This window comes from Pteropus medius, unplaced genomic scaffold (genome assembly GCF_902729225.1).
Source record: "Pteropus medius unplaced genomic scaffold, Ma_sr-lr_union100, whole genome shotgun sequence".
Lineage (NCBI taxonomy): Eukaryota > Metazoa > Chordata > Mammalia > Chiroptera > Pteropodidae > Pteropus > Pteropus medius.
In genome coordinates this window covers 8,655,755-8,677,735 of record NW_024342473.1, presented here as the reverse complement: position 1 = coordinate 8,677,735, position 21,981 = coordinate 8,655,755, and the positions used below count along the sequence as shown (strand labels likewise).

The window sequence follows — 21,981 nt, the reverse complement described above, 5'->3', positions numbered from 1 at the left end:
TGACAATTCACATGCAAAAATTTAAGTCCCAAGATTCGAATCCCTAATCAACAGTAATCCATTTTTATCACTTTTGATTTTTCGAACCATGATCTTAGCAATATGTGTTTATTTACATATGCCCTACTTTATGTTTCTCACATAATTTTATTTCGTAGACACAGATCAATGTCAATGAAATGACATACTTGTCATTTATGCTGACAGAGTTTTTGGTCCTGTTACTCAGGCCGATTCCTTATTATTGAGCATTTGACATGGTTCAAAGAACACAACCTCACTTTTTCTTTTTGGTTTTCTTTTGGGAGGGTATGTTCTCCAAAGAGGAAATTACTGAGTCAAATAGTATGACAAATTTTTTAGCTCTTATAACAAATTTCCAGATTGCTTTCCTCAGAATCCTCACACTGTCACCAGCAACAAACACAAGAACTTGTTTCCCTACAATTCCAGTCTGGTCTGCTCTTCACTGAGCTGAACTCATTTATAGTTCTCCTCTTGAAAAGTTTTGGGGCTACTGATCTCTGAGTGTCTTTCTTCCCATTACTGAGCCTTCTGACTGAGGACTGACACTGAGCAAGCTAACTGCAGTAACTGCCTCCAGTCAGAGTAATGCAGACCCAAAATGCCATGTTGTATGGCCCAGTGAAGTTGAAGAGGGTGACAACAGGTATGGAAGAAGTTGAAAAGTAAAGAGAAATAGGTAAAGAACCCAGAATAAACAAGTAGGTCAGAGAGGTAATAGAGGATATGAAAAAATTAGCCTTTTGAGATTCGTGAAATGAAGACTCAGATATGAAATAATTATTGATTGATTGATTTATGTGGTAACCAGCCTCCAAGGTGGCCCCTAATGATCCCTGTCTTCTGATGTTGGTACCCTGTGAAGTCTCCTCCCACATTCTGTCAGGATTGGTCTGTATCTCCAGTAGAATACAGGAGAAGTGATGGTACGTTATTACATACTTCTGATATTAGGTTATGAAACATGTTGTGGCTTCCATTTTGGTCACTTTCTCTTTCTCTTGAATAACTTGCTCCAGAGGAAGCCGACTTCCACGTCATGAATAGCATTCTAGAGAGGCCCGTGTAATGAAGAACATGGTGGTGACAACATGAATCCCAAGTCACACCTCTGCCAGGAAACCTGTCTCATCTGCTTGACTCTTGTTCCCTATTAGACCGTGACTAGATATCAGTTATATCTTTAGAACAAACCACTCCAAAGATAGTGGCTGAAAATAATGATGACTTATTTCTCACAGTCTTGGGGCTGAGTAGTTATGCTAGTTTTTCCTGGGCCTACTCATGTGACTGTGGTTAGCTAGCTGCAGATTAAGAGGGTGACACGCTCATGTCTGGGGCCTCAAACAGGACTGGATGGAATGGCTGGGTTGGCTGGGACTCTCCATGTGGTCTTTTATTGTAGGCTTCATCACAGTGTGGTATTCTCAGAGTACCAGAAGGACAAGAATAGAAGCGGTCAGGCCTTTTGAGGTCTGGGCTTGGAAGTTGCAGAACATCACTTCTGCCACATTCTATTGGACAGAGCAAGTAAAAAGGCAGCCGTGATTCAAAGAGTGGGAGGAATAAGCTCTACCTCTTAATGAGAATATTTGTAAATAGTGTGTGGTCATTTTTAATCTATAAAGTCTTTCTCGGACCACAAGTATTTAAATTCTTCCCATATGTAAAATATACTCTTCCCTCCACAGCCCCCGAAGTCTCATTCAATGAGCATATCAAGCTCAAGGTCCATGATCTAGTGATCTGTATCTGGTTCAGACGAAGATAGGATTTCTCATGTGTAGCAACTCTTCAACCAGAGATCCAGTTTGCTTTCAATCTAGCAAGTCCTGGGCTTTGTTTATTTCATCCAAATTCTGCTTATAAACTAAAAAATATACCCAACATATGAGTTCAAAACAGAGACATAGTAACCATTCGAAAATAGAGTAATAGGAGGCAAGAGAAGTCATTGGTCCATGGCAATTCTGTAATCTGTCTGGACACATATCTGGTTCTCCTACTCAAGTAGATAGTGTTCCTCGATTAGAAATTGGTTCTATCTTGACTCAACCCTCTGAGTTCTCGGTTCTATCTTCTGAGATATCTTTTCTTTTTGAAAATAAGTAGTCTATATTTGCAGCTAAGCTGCTTTCTCATCCTGCATTGTGACTATAGAAAGATGGGAGCCTAGAGATCTCCTGTCATTTTAAACTATACTTCATTCCAATAGAATGCCTTTAAAAACTATATGGGTTTTCTGTGTATCTCATTATTCTTCATTCCATTAGACAAAATGTGTACCCACAATTCTTTCTCTACACTAGTGCTGTCTGATTGAAATACAATGTAAGCAGCAAATGTGAACCACATATGTATTTTCTAAAATTCTAAGAGCCACAATTTAAATAATAGTAAAAAGAAACAGATGAAAGTAATTTTAATATATATTTTGTTTAATTCGATATATCCAAAATATTATTTTAACAAGTACTCAGTATAAAAATTTAAATATTTTACATTTTTTATACCAGGTTTTTGAAATCCAGGGTATATTTTACACCTATAGTACATCTTACTTCAGATTAACCACATTTCAGGTGCCCAAGAGTGACGTGTGGCTAGTAACTGCCATTACTTTGTTGGGCAGCCCCGCTTGATTATCCAGAACTATTTTGGGATTAGACTATGAATCTTAGAAGCCCTTTTGTCCAGTTGAGAGAGTCTACTTTCTAAAGTCTTTTAGAGGTCTTAAAAAAGTGTCTTACACCAACATCCTTTATTCATCTTTACCCTGAGACCATTTCTTACCTTGAGAATCCTTTGCCAGCTGGAGAGAGTGGACATGAGAAACAGTTTTACTTTCCAACCCAACAAATCCTAAACCTTCCAATTTCCTCTAAATTCTGCCTGTGAACTCAGTGTTTCCTGCTTTACCTCATCCCTCTCTCTTCTTGTACCTTACTATACAAAGCTAAAAAATCCATCGGTGCTTCCATCAACCTGCCTGGAAATCTCTTTAGCCAGACCCACAAATTTATTGGAAATATTTTTTTACCTTATAAATTTCTGCAGATGACAGTTTTGCTGATTGTTTCAGCAATGTGAATGTTGCCTTTTCCCCAGCCTCCAGGAACGATTTCCTCTCTGCCCTTCCAGCCTCTGCCCAACATCTGGTACCAAAGGCACTGCCACATGTTTTAAGTTTTTGTGATGACAGCACCCTCTGACCAATTTCTCTTATTTACTCATTGTAGAATAACAAATGACCCTAAAACTTAGTGACCTAAAACAACAATTTATTATTTCTCATGATTCTGTGAGTTGATGGGCTAGTTTAATCACTGGTATTGCCTGGGCTTATTCATGCAGCTTCCTTCAGCTTGAAAATCAGTTAGGAGCTGAGTTTGACTGGGACAGCCGGGCCTCTCTCTCTTCTTATGCTTGTTCATCCTTAAAGAGGCTAGACTTTCTCGCATGGTGGCAGCAACATTCAAAGCGTACAAACGTCAATGTCTAAGCACTTATGAAGCCTCTGCTAATCTCATATTTGCTGATCGTATTGGCCAAAGTAAGCTCATGACCTAGCCCAGAATCAGTATGGGAGGAAACTGCACAAGAGCATGGGTCCTGGGAGGCATGATTGGTTGGGGTATAACTAGTGTAAATCTACCACACTGTCTCTTATAGGTATCTTATGGATTATATAGTTGATTTATACATAAAGCACATTTTAGCCCAGTAATACTGCTCTGAATCTGTCCCAAGTCTCACAAGCAGATATTGGAATTTGGTTCTAAAGTTGCTTTTACTTTACATTTGGAAAAACCCATCTATGCTTGTTCTAGTCAGGCTCTAACTAGAGTTCCAATTGAACAGATGGGACAGGATATGTTATGTGTCAGACATCGTGCAAAAAGCTTCAGCTATGTTATCTCATTTAATCTTCAAAGCAGTCCATTTCACAGATGAAGAAATGAGGCACAGAGAAACGATTTAACAACCCAAGATCATGCAGCAAATAAGAGGTAAAGTCAAGGCCCAAATCCAGGCAGCCTGGCCATGAGGGCCATGCTCATAATCATTGTCCCACACCATCTATATACTGCAGGGAAGGCAGAAGAGAGAACAAAAGCCAGGGAGAGCAAGGCCTGGAGTGCAGAAGAAAGCAGGGCAGCATTCCAGAGTCTGAGTATGCTCTTTTCAAATGTTTGATCCTTTGAGTTTTCTGTATAAACTGTTTTTCTAGGACCCTTTCCTCTGGCGACTAGCTTGCCCAATCAGGTCAGATATATAGGAAGGCATTTTCAATTTAACAATCTCAGTTCAGATATAAGAATCAAGTGAGATCAAGTGATTCTTATATCTGAAGTGAGATTGTTAAATTGAAAATATTCTTGTGTGTTGTGGAAATAATGGCTTGATGATCCTGAACGCTGGCCAAAGAGCATGCCGTGTCTCACAAGACCTTGGCAGGGCTCCTGTCATGCTGATGATGAACGCACAGGTCCCAGCAGAAAATAGTCACTCTGGTTCTGCCACTGCCACATCGAAATTTATGATATGTGAAAGTGCCAACTTTCAGGGTGAGAAAAAGAAGCAGCTCACATTCACAATGGTGTCTTTTAAAATTTGCTGAAATGTTGCTGGAGTTGTACTCTAAAGGGTTTTGGCAGTTACACATTTTGGGAAATGATAGGGAAATGTTAAAGATATAAACTAAGTGGAAGCAGTACGATGTAGTGTGAATGTTAAGAGAAAAGTTTTGAATGAGCAAGATTCATGCCACTCAAATGGTTTTAGATTAGTTTTTGTTTGTATGAACACAGAAAGGCCTGGGTAATTAATGTGTCTTCAGTTAACAGAGGAAGAAGATTTATGAGGTTAAAGAAACATGGAGGCCATAGAGGATGCTGTATATACATCCACAGGTGTGAGTCACACACTTAAGCACTCTGAATTGGAAGCCTATACAGTGAGTGATGAAGTAAGCTGTTTCTAGGTTAATTTCTATTGCAAGTGTCAACAGTTTCAGAAGTGTTGGCCTAAATTAGGAAGCAATTTTTTCTTTGATGTTACAGGGGTTTTTGCCACAGATCCTTATGGGAAACTTGCTAGCTTATCAGGGTGGCTTGTTATTAAGGAAGCTGGTGCTCCCAAGAGCTTCCTTTTTCCTCCTTCATAGTATAAATAATTTCTTCCACCCAGAAACTGTAATAATTTGGCCTTAGAATCATACCATGTTCTAAATAAGAAATTGGAAACAGAAATTTAGAATCTCTCCATGCCTTGCTCCCTTCTGCCTTAACCTCTCCTCATTTGGGATGTTTACATCATTTTTAATAAACAGCCTTTCGGACATTTCTAGCAGGAAACATTCTAGAGCATTAGCTATGATTTATCTTGTGTAACTTCAGCACTTGCACTTGATAGGAGCCATTTATTCCCACATCGTTGGTTTCATGATGGTGCACCTAGAATTAGGCTATGTTCTCTGTGCTATCTTTCTATACTTCAGATTCCTAGTGTATTTAAGAAACCTTTAATTTTTTTACTTGTAACTAATTATATCCATATTTGTAAAGGGGAAAGTCATGCGGCCCAAGCAAAATACTGTTTTTAATTAAATGACCTCCTTTCCAGTGAAGTTTTTACTACTGAAATAATAAAGGTTTCGTTTGTTTGTTCCTTGGCTTTGGTGAGTGAGACTCATTCTTCATGTGCCACAAAATGGAATGCGACTGTTTTGAAGTAGTATGTGGTTGATGGTTCCTGTCTGATTCTGTGGGCCCAGCCAGAGCTGTATTACCAGATTGCGATAAGCATCTCTGATTTGATTCACCAGAGAAAGAAGAAGGCGGTAAGAGAAGTAGACGAGGTTAAAGGAAAAGTCGGCAGTTTCTGGTCAGGTCAGAAGAAGATTTTCCTAGGCTGGAATGTTAGCTGCTGAAGAATGAAGCTGAGAACTGACACTCACTCACATTTTCATCCCAGCAGGACTCTCAGAAGCACTTTTTGTTTCTCTAGATAAAGATTTATTAAGATGCCGAGGAGGACAAAGTAGGCTAAAATTACCCAGATTAGTTTTAGAGTGTTTTTATTTAAATTTAGACAGCAGCTGCCTGTCCGTTTAATTGAGCTGTTCAAATCGTAGCTGAGAAGGCACATAGCCAATGGGAGGGCACCACACCCCTTGTTCCTCTTCAGGTCCTACGGCTTAAACCTGGCTCAGGTTGTGGAGCTCTGTCTCGGAGCAAACTCGAAGGATGAATCGTTCTTCCAGTGCGGCTGACCATGCCTTTGCATTTCAGTTCTCTAGCGGGGTCAGAGCCCCTACAAGAGGCAGGGTTGGATGGTGTTTTGTTGGTATGTCTTGAGAGAGCTTAGAAAGGCTTTTTGTCCCTAAGTTGCCATCCCATTAAGGAGTTATTTTTTTATGTTAAAAAATACTTTTATTTTAAAAAAATGCTTATTGTTTCTACTATAAGATAAATAGCTTACTTTTCCAATTTTTATATGAATTGGCTACATTGAGATCCATTCTTTCTCATAACAAACTGGGCACCTTGGATAGAAAGGAAAGGGGCTCACAGGTCAAGGACAAAGACAAAGGGGTTATCTAGAATAGAGGAAGTCAGGCCTGGATGGTGGCTGGGGAAGTACTCCTGGCAATCAGTGTGTGGCTTCTGAGTGCCAGTGATTCCCAAATAGGTACCCACAGCCACAGCCTCTCTCCAGAGTCTCAAATTCATATTTATTATTTCCCTTTGGATATTTCCATCTAAAGTCCGATGGGCAATTTAAATGTAGCATGTTCAAAACTGAATCCATCTTCTTTTTTTGTCCCAACTCATACCTTCTCTTCTGCTCCAAGTCTTCCTGAACTCTCGCGCTTTCCCTACCTAGCCACCAGTCCTGAAAATTTCAACTCATCCATTTCTCTTTCACATCTCTACTGCTCCTCACTTCTTTCTGACTCTCGGCTTCTTCACACAGACTACTTTAATGGTCTTTTGATTGGTCTTTCTGGCTCTATCTCTCTCCTTACTTTATTTCCTCCTTCCCACCCCTGCCAAAATTAACTTTCTAAACACAAATCTTATTCTCCCCTAAACTCTAAACACCATAGTACCATACGCAGAGCCCATCTCAGTCTGACCATCCCACCTATCCCGCCTCCTGGCCACACTGAAACATGGGCCGTAGTGACTTTGCTTATGCTCTTTCCTCTGCATTAAATGACCTTTTCCTATCCTTCCTGCTCTCACCATTTCATCAAACCTAATGTAACTATCACCTCCTCTATGACGCTCTCTCCAGCTCCCCCAAGGCCACCCCAAGCCCTTTAGACAGAGCTGCTCCTGTTTAGCATGGTGACCCCACACAGGAAGTACTCCATTAATGTTTATTGCTGAATGAGGGGAGATGCTCAAGAGATGAAAAAGAGCTCCAAGAGATGACAGTAGGTACGGGAGAGAGAAGAGAAAACAATGAACACCAAATTAAAACAGCAAATGAAAAATCTCATTTACAGCCATCAGAGAGCAAAAGATGAAAAAGACTCATAATGCCCAGTGTTGAGAGTCAGGAAGGAACATGGGCAGCTTTATTTATTGCTGGAAAGATGGGGTTTTAGCAGATACATGCTGGAGGAAAATTTTGACGGGATGCGTCAAAGCCTTTAAAAAGATGATGGGATTTTGCATTTGTATGTATTAAATTTAGTTGTTTTCTCTTCTAAAAAAAAGATGATGGGATTTGACCCAACAATTCCATTTTGAAGAATTCATCTTAAGCGAATGATCTGACAAGGATTCAGTGATGTTTATATAAAGATTCTTGTTTCTATAACCAATAACCTAGTGACATCTGAAATATCTAACCACAGACAATTGATTAAATAAACCACAGCACATTTTTATCCTGGATTATTAAACAGCCATTAAAAATGATCTGTTTCTGGGATCTTTGCAAGTTAAGTTTTTATTTTCTTATTTTGTTTACAATGTAGTTGTCCTATCTTTGGCCCAAATAAAGAAAATAAAGTTAGTTTTACTTACTAAAAAATGCTAATTTGGATATATACTTATTAACATGAAAGAATAATATGTGTGATCTATTGTAGAGTGAAAAAAGTTCTAATAACATATGCATACTATAATCTCACTTCAAAATGTTAGCACAGAAAAAATCACAAGGAATATGTACTATCATGTCAACTGTGCTTATTCCCAGTTGGTGATATTCTTTACATTTTTCTGTATTTTTGAATTTTTTGAACCACTCAGGAATTAGTTGTATAATCACACACACCTGTTGTGGCTGCTACAGACACACTATACACACACACACACACACACACACGGCTATTTAGGAGAAAGAGCAAAGAAAGCAGAAAGCAGCAGTCCAGCTAGCTTACCCTGACTACCAGCTCTCAGCTTCACAGTAGCCTCAGGGCAGCCTGGCCAGTGGACGTTTAAGGCAACAGGAATGCATATGTGTCCTTTACCTTTTCTTTTAATATCCAAGCTAGCCAAGAATCCATTGGAGGATATCTGGAAGACACTGGGGGCTAAATCAGCTCGTGACCCTGAATAATTCATGGCCATAGACCTTTTCAAAATTCTACTACAGGGGAAAATAATTTTAAGAAGTCTCCCTATCAGGAATCCGTCTGGCCGTGCTAAAACCTAGCAGAGCAGTTGGCAGTAGCTTCGAAAGCTGACAACCCCTGCTCTTTCCTCCCCCACTCCTTTCTCTACCAGCAGATTTAGTTCATTGAGTGCCTGCTGATTTCTAGTTCAATTAGAAGTACTCCAAGTAAGTATTTGTTGAAAACACCACCCAGGGGAAGCCGCAAGGGGTAGGCTGGACATTGCTGTGGTGACAATGCTGAATGCAGGATCTAGCGAGCGTGGCAGCAATATTTGCTTCTGGATCATTCCCCAAACCCACATGATGGCTAGGTCAGTCCCCTGGACCAGGCAGGAAGTCAAGAGACACTACTTGTTTGGTGCTGGAAAACAGGGCTACTCTCCCTCTAAGCTGCTTCATACAGCTTGAAACAGCCCGAGCCTTTGACCAGCCCATGAGGGCCAACTCATCCTTCCTACTCCTTATCCTACATTGCGACAACTTGGGCTCCTGGAGCCAACTTCTCCCCTCTCTAGCCCCTTAGCCCTTCCCGTGGCGGGTTCAATAGCCAGAAAGCTTGGGCAAAGAGGTGGACAGGAGAGCACCCAGCCTGCTCTGTGCTCACAGCTGCATCTCCTGCTGCTCTGTGACCCAAGCCGGCCCTGCCTTCTGCTCCCCACAGAGTCCTTCCCCCATTTCATGACTCTTTAGTGCTCCCTGCCCATGACCACCCAAACTCATCAATCTGGAGGCCCCAGAGCACAGCACTGGCAGCAGTTTAGCCAGAGTCTGTCCCCAGAGCAAATCGTTTGGGAGCTCTGCCAGCTTCTAAAGAAAATCTGCTTTGTGAACAGGGGAAGAAGCCTCTTTTATACTTTCTGCTAATCACGTTATTCACATAAGAGAGCTCCTGTGTTTCCTTCCTTTCCCACAAGTCCTCATCCTCAAGCCCCTGCTTGTCCAGGAGCCTTGAGGAGACAAGAGCAAAGAAGTGAGCAGGTGGTGAACGACTGTCCAAAATATGAAGGAAAAAGTAAAATAAATGTTCTACAAACTGGTTCAATTTTTCAGAAGGCTAAGGTATTTTACTAAATATTTTTTCTCAGAGCAGAGGGAAAAAACGATCTAACCTTGGCTGGAAAGTTTATCGTAGCCCATTATAAGCCCTTCTCCCCCTTTCACAAAACAAATAGTAGTATGAGTTATGTCTTAAAAAGCAAACTATAATTAACATCTCTTGACTACAAGGCTGATTTCTCTGTGATGTTTCTGAGCTGGTCTGATTTTCTCTGCCTTGACTTGTTTTTTCACTTCTGGCCTTTCTCTCTCCTCCCATTTTCTTTCTGTTCCCCTTGGTCTTTTCTTCTTTCTTTCCTTCCTAGCATTCTCTGTCTCAAAAGTGAATAGAGGCTAACAGCTCAAGTATGACAATGAACGAATGAGACTTTTATGTTTGAAAAAATTGTTTTAAAATAATGAAGCTTGGATGAGGGACACCCCTCTTGATTATGTTCCCTTTTCATCAGATTTGACTGCAACTGACAAATTCTAAATGAGAAAACAAATCACTGTAGAAGGACAAAGATCTGCCACCAATAACAATACATATATGTCTGTATATTTTAAAAAGCCCTAAGGACATTCCCTACAGGGATGATCCAGAATTACTTTGTGAAAACAGAGCAGTGTTGCAGGCAGGCATAGCACTCAGAGTGGCCATTTTGGCAGCTAGTGTTTCAGTTGGGTGTTATCAGTTCAGAAAAAGTGAATGTTCTTTATTTTAATCAGTCTTTTTGCTATGCAGGGAGGCTGTGGAGACATGTGATACGCACTGACATTTATTGAGTGTGTTCTATGATGTCCCAGACGCCGTGATGAGCATTTTATGTGCATTATCTCATTTAATTCTCCCAGCAACTCAGTAAGCTGAGGCTTTGAAAGGCAGGTACTTGACCAAGATAACACAGCTAAGGAGTAGCAGACCCAGGGTTTAGACTCACTTTGCTGACTCCAGGGCCTATTTACCAACTCACTAACTTGAAGCAGGTCGCTTGTTTTCTTTGTACTCCTAACACATGTGGTTGTTTGGAGCATCAAATAAAATACCGCATGAAAGCACCTCAGAAACTACTCAGCCTTAAACAAGTGAGTGTTCATGCCTTTCTTTGTGTGGCCGTTTCTCTTTAACTCTTGGTATTCCCATTACTTACATATATATACTTTTTTCCCTCCAGGAACTTGTTTCTCTGTTCCCTGCCCCGCCCCGCCCCCCCCGGAATATTATTTATGATTTCTAAAAGAAATCCAAGAATATTTTATCACTGCAGATTTTTGCTCTAGCCAATGACTTCCTTTGTAGATATTTCTCACTTGCCTCATAAAAGAGGCTCTGTAGAAACATTTATCGTTGACATACTTACCACAAGCAGCATACATTAGTTTCTTTGTAAACCTTATAAGAAATCTCAGTACATAAATGTATGTTACCATGTGTTCTCCAGCTACATCAGATACGCCTGGTAATTGATCTCATCCAGAACTGAGAAGTCTGCCTTTCCTTCAGGAAGTAGACCTCCATGGCGAACTCCTGACGGATCCAACTTTGCTGCCTTCTTTACTTTCCTCTTTTCCCACAGGAATTTGTGGCGACGATATTATCTCTGACCTTTCTTTGTACGTGCCCTGCTCTGTGCTTCCTCTTCCCCTTTCTGCTTTGGACCCTCTTGAGAGTGTGACTGGATCTTCTCTTTCTCCTCACCTCCTCCGTGGCCCACGACCCAGAGGGCTGATGGCAAGGACCGTTAACTTAGCTGCTTTATTCACCGGCAACTCTTGTCTCGAGTACCTCTGAGTAACCCCGCTACTTTCCAGTCTTCTCCCAGGTGGCTATTTCCAGGTAAATGTATTAAATGAGAAACTGAAAAACAAACAAACAAACAAACAAACAAACAAACAAACAAAGAACCTGATGTTCCTCAAACAGAATAGAGGCAGAGGTAGATTTTGGGAGTCACTAACAATGTTTGGTCTTAACTACAGTTTTTTGCTCATAACCTTGGTGGTAGTTTTAGTACCAGCTTTTGAAAGAAAGAAGGACCATGACTGACACAAATAAAATAGTATCATATAAGCCAGCGACCATGAACTAACATGAAGAGGAAGGAAATTCTGATAACATAAATAATAGCTTTGATCGTGAAAATTCTTCAGGGTTAGGTGAAGTATTAGGATGATCCATTTCAAATTGTGAGGGTAGGTGGTTGTTACAGGAAAACAAGAACACCTTGTTGTAGGACGCACTGCTCGACAAGACATCAATGCTCATAATAGATAAATGTAAGAGATTCGGGAACCCCAGTATGACACCATTTTATAGGTGGAAAAACTGAACAGGAAGAAGTTGTTTCTTAGGAGGTAAAAGTTTGGTTAAAAGCTAGGATTAATATGGTAGTTCTTATAATTAAATAATAAATTCAATATACATATTTTATTCTTCTACTCTTCTGATAGTACTTCACAGTGTATATACACACAAGAATCGTCTGATCCTTTCCAATACGTTAGACCTCTTCAATACAAGATTAGAAATGAAGAACATTGAATTTAGGATTTTGCCTCTCTGATGAGCTCAGTCACTGAAGTCTAGCCATGCTATCTTTCAAGTTCCTCATCTGTAAGGCGTTGTCATAGGGCTGGGGGTGTGAATGGATAATAATTCTGCATATACTAAGGAGCTGTGGCAATTTAATTAATATTTATAAAGCACTTGGAGATTCTCAGATGAAAGATGATCTTCCAGAGAACAATTTTCATATGATCCCTCCCATGTTCCTGTTCCAGATTTTGAACCAAAGTAAAAGGGGTTTACCTAGAGTCTGGGAAGCTCTGCCACCAGAGTTATGATGAAGAGTGTAGACATTAAGCTTGTCACCCCTTGTGCAGAGTGATGGTTTATTTTGAGTTGCTGAAACACTGTTGCAAATCACTGTGTCCCCAGGAGACAATGTCGTCTCATCCATCAAGCCTGCCACTGGAGAATTTTCTGCCTCAGCAACTTCTTGTTCTTAAAGCTGGCCCATGCAAGGAAGTCAGAACCTCTTTCTGATAGTTAAAAAGCGCTAAAGTCTTCAGGGTACAGCACAAATTGGTGGGTTCTAGTAGCCATGGAGGAGGGAAATTGAGAGAAAGAACAGCTTTTATGTCCCCCGCTTTTGTCCCTCATTTCTGGAACCTACCTAGCTCTGGTCATGTGACCAGAATAGAAGAAAAGCAAAAGTTGGAAATCAGGAATGAGAAAACTGCAGCTGGCATTGAGAGGGCTCTTCTTGCTGCCACAATGTCCCCTAGGATTGACTACAGCAATGCTGACCACTGAGCACCATGAAGGCCCCTCCCCAGCACTGGGAACTGACGTGTATAGGAAAAGGGGCCATTCACAGGCAGATGGGCAGGCACTCTACTTGTACTCTCTCAAAGTCAGGAGTTTCCAGTCCAGTTCAGCCCCCAACAAATATAGTGGCTGAATGAGTGGAGATCTCAAGTGTCTCTACAAGATCATCTGCCCCATAGTCACCTAAAGAATGTCCTGAATTTGGGGGCCTGGGACTCTGTATCTTAACACGCTCCCCAGGTTACTCTGAATTGACACGATCCCCTGAATCACACCTTGTTGATACTAGTCTTGATGGAAAGTTTTAGCTCAATCACCAAAGAGGCTGGATATTCTGATTTCCTGAGAAGAAAGGAACCATCCTTATCAGCTGTCACTTTAGGTGGCTGCCACCTCTTTTGAGAAAGCGTCTTGTAAATTAGTAATTAGAGAATACTGAAGAACTGATTCCTTTGGCCATTCTTCTCAGCCAAAATCCACAGTTCTGCTGAATATTCAATACTTACTAAGAATACCCTATGTCAGACTGTTCTGCGTAATGGCTGCTTTGGCTTTACAATGTAGTCTGGATGTCAGAGGCTCAGGCAGGAGTCCTTATGTTCCAAGGGAACCTGGCCCTCATTTAATCAGTGTTCCTAGCTACTTCTTGAATCTATAATTTTAAATAAAGGAGGATTTGTCTATCATTGAGAGCTTCTCTAATAACCAAGAGTCAGGTCTGGGTACCAGTCAGTTAAAACAGCTTTGTCTTTGACCTAGGCTTAGCCAAACTGAAGCTCTGTGTTACCACACTTCAGTTCATTCTCCTCCGTACTCATTTATTCCCATCTGGGCCCTGGCATCTTCCCAGCTGAGGATGGTCTCTCCTCTCTAATTCTGTTTGGAGGGAAGAGGTAGTTAAGCTTTCTCAGCTCCCATGTCAGGAGGAGCTTAGGCTGATGGAGCACTAACCAAATATGGGATATTGGGGAAGTTATATATACAATCTCTTTGAGCCTGAGTGGCTTTATTTGTGTACATGAGAAGGATAATTCTTACCTTGCTAAGATTAAATTAAATGATGTATATTAAGTGTCCTACCTTATACCTGCACATAGAAGAAACTCAATATGTGATATGTCACTATTATCATCTCTAGGCTCCTGGATTGCCTCTCCCACATATCTCTCCCTGCTCATCCAACTCTGGATGCAGCCAGTACTGACAACAGACTCCCAAGCAGAATGTAGTTGGACAGAAACAGGGAATTAGTTAGAGCTCTCCGCTACCCAGCATATTCTTCAAAAGTGATCCCTTGCAACAATTTTAAAGATAAAATGTTAATAAGAATAGTTATTAAAGTTATGATGGCAAGAAGAGAGAGAAAGCAATATGAGATACAAGATAGGTAGGAAGGGTACTCCTTTTTTTTTTTTTTTTTTTTTTTTTTTTTTTTTACGCTGTTTCTTCTTCCATTAACCATAGCAGAGTTTTCACACTCATATCTTTAGTCCCTGACTCTCCGGTTCAACCATGGTTGTGTCCCCACCCCATCCAAGAAATTTTGCTACAGGGTAGAAATAGAATCACACTATACACTCCCCTTCAGTCCCTTTCTTCAGTGGTTCAGTTCTGCCCCTTGGTCCCAAATTCCAAGGTGCTCCACCCCACCTCTGTTCCCATAGCTCTGCCTTTGTCCCTGTTTCTGAGTGCTAGTTCTGGGACATACCTCAGCCCCTTCTACGACTCAGACCTGCCTATCTCTAACTAGGCCCTTGCCCAGAAGCAGAGCCTCTGTTCTCCTCCGCCTTTCAAAGTGAGGTGTGTGTGTCTTTGAAAGTGGGATAAAAGAGTGAAATACTAATTTCCATTTGTCTATATTCACAAGCCTTTAAATCCCTGTCATCTTGGGTGTGTAAAAAAAAAATGAGGAAGTGTTTGTGCTTCTCTAAATACGGGCAAAATGGACTGAATTTTTTTATCTCAGATAAATATGAAAAGCTGTGGGCTTAGAACTCCTTGTGTTTATTTTTTGATGGCACTTAGAATAAAATGTTCCAAATTTAACATTTAAAAAGGAACAAATAACCCATTATGTAAATGGTATTATGAGATGGAGAGTCCCTGGGCAAAGGAAGATAAATGTATTTATAATTGCATTTTAATCTTCTCCACTGGAGATAATTCCTTGTTTATTTTAACCTGATGCCATTTTTTGAGTCAAGAAATGGTGATTTCAATCTAGAACTGGTCAGGCTAGCTAATCAATTGCCTTAACTATAATTTTGCCTCCAAATTGTAATGTCACTTACAATTTTCTTTGTCATCACAGATGCATGTTGTGTTATAAAAGACTGAGTGATGAGCTTTGTTGCATACTGTAATTATTATTTTTGTTATGAAAGATGCCTACAATTTGGAACTCAGAAATGACAGAGACAATTAAGGAAACAATCTATAGTTGATATACTCCTCCCTCTAAATTACATTTTCCAGTGGTTTATTTATAAAAGTTGACCAATGTAGTTTAACTTTTTCTATACATGCATGGCTGTAACTCTCCCCTGAGGAGTTTGCTGGCAGTCAGGCTAGGAGCCATAATGAGTTTTCCAATCCAGACCAGCTGGAATCAAAGCTCCAAGTACTTTATTCTGTGCAAAGAATGCACCACTTGTCACATTGATATAAAAATTCTTAATGAAGCATTAATACAAAGAACGTTTATTCTTCATGTAGTTATTATAGAGGGCAATAAGAATGTAGAAATATAGCAGTTTGAGAGAGATTAAATTGTATTTTCTGTGTCATAACTCTCAACTGTTGGTAGAAATGAAAGAATCTCTCAAATTTTATTCAGTTACCCAGCCCTGATCCTGAACGAAGTTGAGTTTCCCTTCCCTTTCCTTATGACCCAATTACAAAGCCTCCAGTTACACCATTGTTATTGAGGCGGAGGCAAACTCACTTCATCTTCTGCAAAGTAATGGCCTGAAATGTAATCCTGCTGCAAGATTAATGTGAAGCCACTGTTATTCCAGAGTCACAGCCATGCTTGCAATTGAAGACCATTCTCCAGATGTGAGCTGGTTCTCCAGTAGATCCTGATGTGATAGCTCACAGATAGTACTGCCTCACCTTGCTCTTTGAATAGGGGTGATGAGTAACTCTACAGCCCTTCATCCTCAGTTCCTGTATACAACTGTTAAGCCCCATTGTCCTTCCAAGCATACCGAGGCCATGAAATTCCTGAATATATGTGTTTAAGTTTAGGAATTTCTCTTGGACAAGTATAACATAAAAACAAGGACATTTCATCTGTGTAAGAGAAAAAAGTCATTTCAGCATGTTCCAGCTAACTTTTTTTCTTTTTTATTCGCTTTACAATTTATTACTGTGGTAACTCTTGCGCACAGATCCTACACTCAGATGTGCTGGTGTGCAGATTGGGGTTTTTTTGTTGACTTTTAGATGTTCAGCTTATTGTTGTTTCAAGGGGAGAAATCTGGGGACGTCTCTTACTCCGTCATGTTTCTGACATCACTCTCCAGCTAACTTCTTGTAAAATAAGGTTTATATTGAAAAAGGAATTTGAAGGTTCATAGACTCATGACTTCTATGAGACTCTTCTCCATGGAGTTAGATGAAGCAGTGTGTCAAAGCTTTATTTGAAAATTGAGTTTTCTTTAATACTCTGCAGAGTATACCATAAAGATACACTGTAGTAAGAATAATTTATCTCATCTCATGGTACAAGAATAGATAATATTTTTAAATCAAAGGGAAAAGAGAAAGATAAACTTGGCGACTACCATCTCTGGCACCCCATCAGTAAAAGAGTCATCCCTCTGGGGCAGCAAAAAAGAATACTAGAGTCCAGCTAGACCACTTTCTTGTTAAGTAGCTATAAAATCTCAGGTAAGAAGTTTACATTCTCTGAGCCTCATTTCTAGCTCTATATGGTGGGAATAAAGTACTCTCAGTGGCTACCTCCCAGGAGTGTACAAGGATCCAATGAGAAAACATATATAAAACTGTTTTACATACTGTACTAAATAGTGTTTGTTATAGTGATGGTCAGTCTTCTTTTTGTCATTAATCTTTCTCTGATATAATCTAAAAAAATAATTTCCTGGTGACCCTCCTCATTTCTGAGACTGGTGCATTTTCTCCCACTTTGGGAAATTTTAACCGTTACAAATCGAAATGATACAAACCTCACTCCAAGTATTAACTGACTTCCTGGCAGGGATGTTGCTAGGAGAGCTGGATTATCTTACTGATACCAGATATCTTATTGTTTTCTCTTGAGTGGCTGTGGCTATTTGGTTATAGCTCTCCCATCATGGAAAACACTCTCAAGATATAGACCCACAGCTTACCCATCTTCACTCTGGGCCCCTGGCATTGTAACTGACATGTGGGAAGCTTAATACATATTGTGAAATGATCAGATCTTATTTCAACCTAGAATTCTGTTTCTTTACTTTACTTTAACTCATTAAGATAAATTTGTGAAAGGCAGAAGTGATATATTTATGCCATAAATGTTTATCTTTGGACAAATTATATTTTTGGTAGAATCTGGTTTAAGCCTACTTATTTACATAGACCTTTCTCTGAGCAGTGCCGAGAACTCACTTAACAGGCAATTCAAAATGTGGAATATAGAATGAATACTTTTAAATGCAATATCATTTAAAATGTACCAGGATTAAAGGTCATTTAAATGACTCATCTGTGGAAATATAAAATGAAAAGATGACATTCTTAATTTAGCTGTTGCTTAGGTTTGTTCTTTAGCAGAATTTTAAAAGTGACTTAAATACACTTCATACTGATTTATCCAAGACTGCTCATCAAACAAAACTGGATTCTGCTATAAAATATCTTCCAAATTCCAGAAAATAATCTGCTCTTAACCTAAAAAATTTTAGGTTATGAATGGCATGCAAACGGTATCATTTTTAGTTGCTTATTTTACATGAAGACACTAATCCAGAGTGCAGGAAGAAGAGTGAAATAAAATGATGGTCAATTTAAACTTAGCCTTTGCAAATGGTCTTTATGTTTCTCAATTAGCTTTGTCGTTTAAGTTTCTGTCCATCATATTGCTGTCGTAAAACCCTGCAGCACCATGTTTCAGGAGTAGTAACATGATGAGTATGTCTATTTCCCTTCTATGTTTTTAGAAAAGGCTCCAGGAAATGGCGTATGAATTTAAAATCCAGTCATATGTATATGCCCCTCAGTATCATCATAAAATCGTGGATTTGACAAATTTATACAAGTGTTCCCATTTGGGAATTTGCAAAAGGAATGAATGCTGCACTTCCTCCTGGAATGAAAAAAACCTTCAATGCTGGAAATTTCTTCAGCAACTAGAGTAAATTATATTTGGCCTGGAGGACCCAGACCAAAAAGAAACCTTGCTTTGGGCAAAGTTAAAATATAATAGAAATTAAAATTTTATGTACAATACTTCAGCAGCCTGTGTACTTAAATTGGAACAATATGGAGAGATTAGCATGGCACCTGTGCAAAGATTGCATGCAAATTCTTCTATGCTTCTCATTTTATAAAAATGTAAGTTATAGACATGACCTGGATAGGATAAAAACTATACAGAATGTAATACAATGTAAACAGTAATTATCTAGGGGAATTACGACTGCAATTTTTAAACCTCTTTGTATTTTTAAATTTTTCAAGTAGGGGTATATAAATTAATAATCAGAAAAAATAAAATAAGCATTTAAACATAAAAATATGTTTTCATTTATAATTTCAAAATGATAAAGTGAGTGATAGTTTCTTCAAGCTATTTGGCTACCTAAAGACAAGCAGAATTGACAAAAAGTGAATTAAATTTTTTCTTTTTTTACTTTGTCCTAATACCTCAGAGAAGTAACTTTCGAGCTCTTTTGAGCAGTGAAAGCTTTTGTAAATATAGAATGTTATACACTCCCTGCACATAAAACAGGCAGGAAAGGAACTGCTCTGGTTGGGCAGGGTAGACCATCTGAGCCTTCCCCTAAGTCTTCTGTGACCTGCGAAGGCACCTACACAGAATAGAGCTTGGAAACCATTGTCTGTTGCTATGCATTATGAACTAGGCAATTAACTCTTGAAGACAGAAACCTACACTGTTGATACCTCGGCATCTAACACAATGCTCTTGACGTGGTGGGTTCTCAGTAAATGTTTATTGCACGGCTGCCTGGCCAGCTTATTTTCATCAGCCATCTGGTCTTCATGATGCAGAATAAGATGGTGACAACTTCAAGGTCCTTCTCAAATTGTTTGTTTTGAAATTCCCCTAGCACTTGGTAATTCCTCTATGGATCAAGGAGGTATCGAGAGCCTTAAGTCTTGCTTATGAAGTGAATATATGCACGCCTGCAATTTTGGCTTCAACTAAGTGTAAAAGCAGACTTACTAAAGTTGCCTGAATTCAAGGTTTGCATTCTGGAAGTGTGTTATGTAATAGTGTTGTTGACTGAATTGTGCACAATAAAATGCATATGATGGGAAGCAGATGATTATTACAAATATGATATAAATGTGCTTTGCAGGTTATCTTGTGCTGGAAAGATAAAATCTCCAGAAAGATACAGAGTAGGGGAAAGAGCCCAGCTACTTAGATTGTGCATGCTTCTTGCCATTTTATAGTTGCCTGATTTTGTACACACATGCCCATTTATATACTAAAATATACAAACCATTGCATGTGGTTTGTATTCATAGTATAGTGGTTAAGAGCCTGGACTCTGAATTCAGGCATCTTGAGTTCAAATCTTGCCTCTCCCTCTGACTAGGCATGTCGCTTTGGGCAAGTGAGCTTTTTTTTTTTTTTTTCTGTGCCTTAGTTCCTTCTTCTGTAAATTGAAATGAAAATGTGCTTCTGAGGGAACCCAGATTAAGACTCATGAACAAAGCACCTTTGGAAACAAACAAAGCATCACTTCTTATATGGTCCCTCCACTCCCTCCACTCTTTGTCTGGACACTCTCCCTCTCTGTTTGCACACATGGATCTATCACAGTGCTCAGTCCACCACTTGCTCGCTGCTCTGCCTCTTCCTCTGAATTGTAAGGTCTTTGAGAACATGGATTATGTCTCTCACCTTGGTATCTCCGGGACCTCAATAAATGCTTGCTAAATGGATTTTCTGTGGGCTCTGCAATCCTCTAGGGAGAATGCCTCAGCTCAGGATATTTTGCAAAATGCCTGGCAAGAGGGACAAGGAAGATGAGTCTGGGGAGTGATGTTCTGGAAGAGGAGCAACCTGGTAACTTTTCCACAGTAAAACTTGACCCCTGTCCATGGGTAAAGCATATATGTTAGTGTGCTTCAACTCCTCTCTCCAAAGTGAGGATTAAATAACACTCGTTAGGATTTAGTGTCGGAAATGTGCTTTGAAACTTCAGTGAGACTCTATACGATTAAAATAGTAGCCACTGTTCCATCATTTAAATAATCTCATTGGCAAAGACCATGCATTAATCATCACTGTAGAGTATTTTTATATTCACTGAACATCTTTCATTTGAGAACATCACCACGGTTTATAAACATTACCTCAGGGAGGTCCTCATAACAACATCCAGCCTGGTCCTTTACGTGAATTAATAAACTGGGGCCTGAGATTGCTAAACAGCTTGTTCTAAAACATTCAGAGTCAGGGGCAAGAAACAGGTTACCACTAGACGAATTAGTAATCAGGAGATAGCCCTGTGTAAATATTTGGGTAGATGAGACAAATAGGTCAGACAGGCAGACTCGCAAGGGAAGTAGCACTCTCTCCTTTCTCTGCTCCTCATAGAAGCAATCTGGGATTCCCAATGGGGTCTGTAAAAAGAAACCTCCACTGAAAAACAGGTTTCATGAATTATGAAAACCCTACAAAATATTTAACAGTTACTTTGTGCTGAGCAGCTACTCTCTGTGAATTCCAAAGATGCCCATTCGAGTGGCCCTATATATTTTATGCTCCTGACAATAAAAATAACTGTACCTTTCAGTCAGATAAAGACGAAAGGTGCTGTACCTTTATGGGAGACAGATGGGTGAGGCATACATTAGAACGGCTTCCATTACAGTAAATATGATCCTTCTGTCTCAGCATCTGTTCTGCAAACGTAATGGGAACCTTTCATCAAGACTTGGTGGCACACAAACAGGTCAGCAGTTGCCAGTTCCTCTTGCTTATGCCCTGGTATTAGTGAGTGAATTCCTACTTCGGCCACTGGGTCACCAGCTGAGAGGTACAAGTGACTTCGTGGCTCACAGACACCAGAGTTGTCTCTCAGCTGGTTCCCAGAGAGCACCAAAGTCAGTAACACCATGATAAGATGCACAAAGTAATAGGAGCACTAGGAATTGGCAAATTCTCAGTTCAGTTGCGCCTGCTGTGTAGCTTTGGGAAAATCACTTTACTTTCTGTTTCCTAGGCCCTCGGCTATAAGATGAGGAGTTTTAGACAGATCTGTGATTTTCCATCTGTACCCTGCATTTCAGGAGATTTCCCAGGAGCCACTCACTAAAAAGGTCCCAAAAGGCACCGACATCCCCAACCAAGCTGCAACCAGCTGCCTCACTTTTTTTCTCTTTTATACATTGAGTGTTCATGTAAGATTGCATTTGGAAAATAAATGAATAAATAAATAGGCTTCTCATTGATCCAAAAAAGATACGTGAAAACCACTGGTCCTGATATCTGCCTTTCCAACTTTGAAAACATAAAGAAACTCCTTTGATTGTTCTGCTATCCTCTCGTTCTTTTGTAGAACTAGAGCAGAACAGAATTGAATTATGTCAGCGCACGGAGACCTTCCAGCAAAAGCAGTCAGTCAATGGAGGAGCAACCAAGAAGCTTTGTAGTCAACCCTTCCACCAGCACCAGGCCTCACCTGCCATTAAGGGCTCAGCAGAGCTTTCCTGGCAAAGGGTCCTTCGTTCTCTTCTGTTGAGTT

The 21,981-nt window shown here is 39.9% G+C and overlaps 1 long non-coding RNA gene and 1 other non-coding gene across 2 annotated transcripts in view; both read left to right on the top strand.

Moving 5' to 3' along the window:
* LOC120604435 (uncharacterized) overlaps positions 1-21,981 on the top strand; it is a 101,599-nt gene that overhangs the window by 75,896 nt on the left and 3,722 nt on the right. The window lies entirely within an intron of this gene.
* Positions 18,485-18,587, top strand: LOC120604761 (U6 spliceosomal RNA). Its single transcript, XR_005653411.1, has one exon. It is a non-coding gene; the product is annotated as a U6 spliceosomal RNA (small nuclear RNA).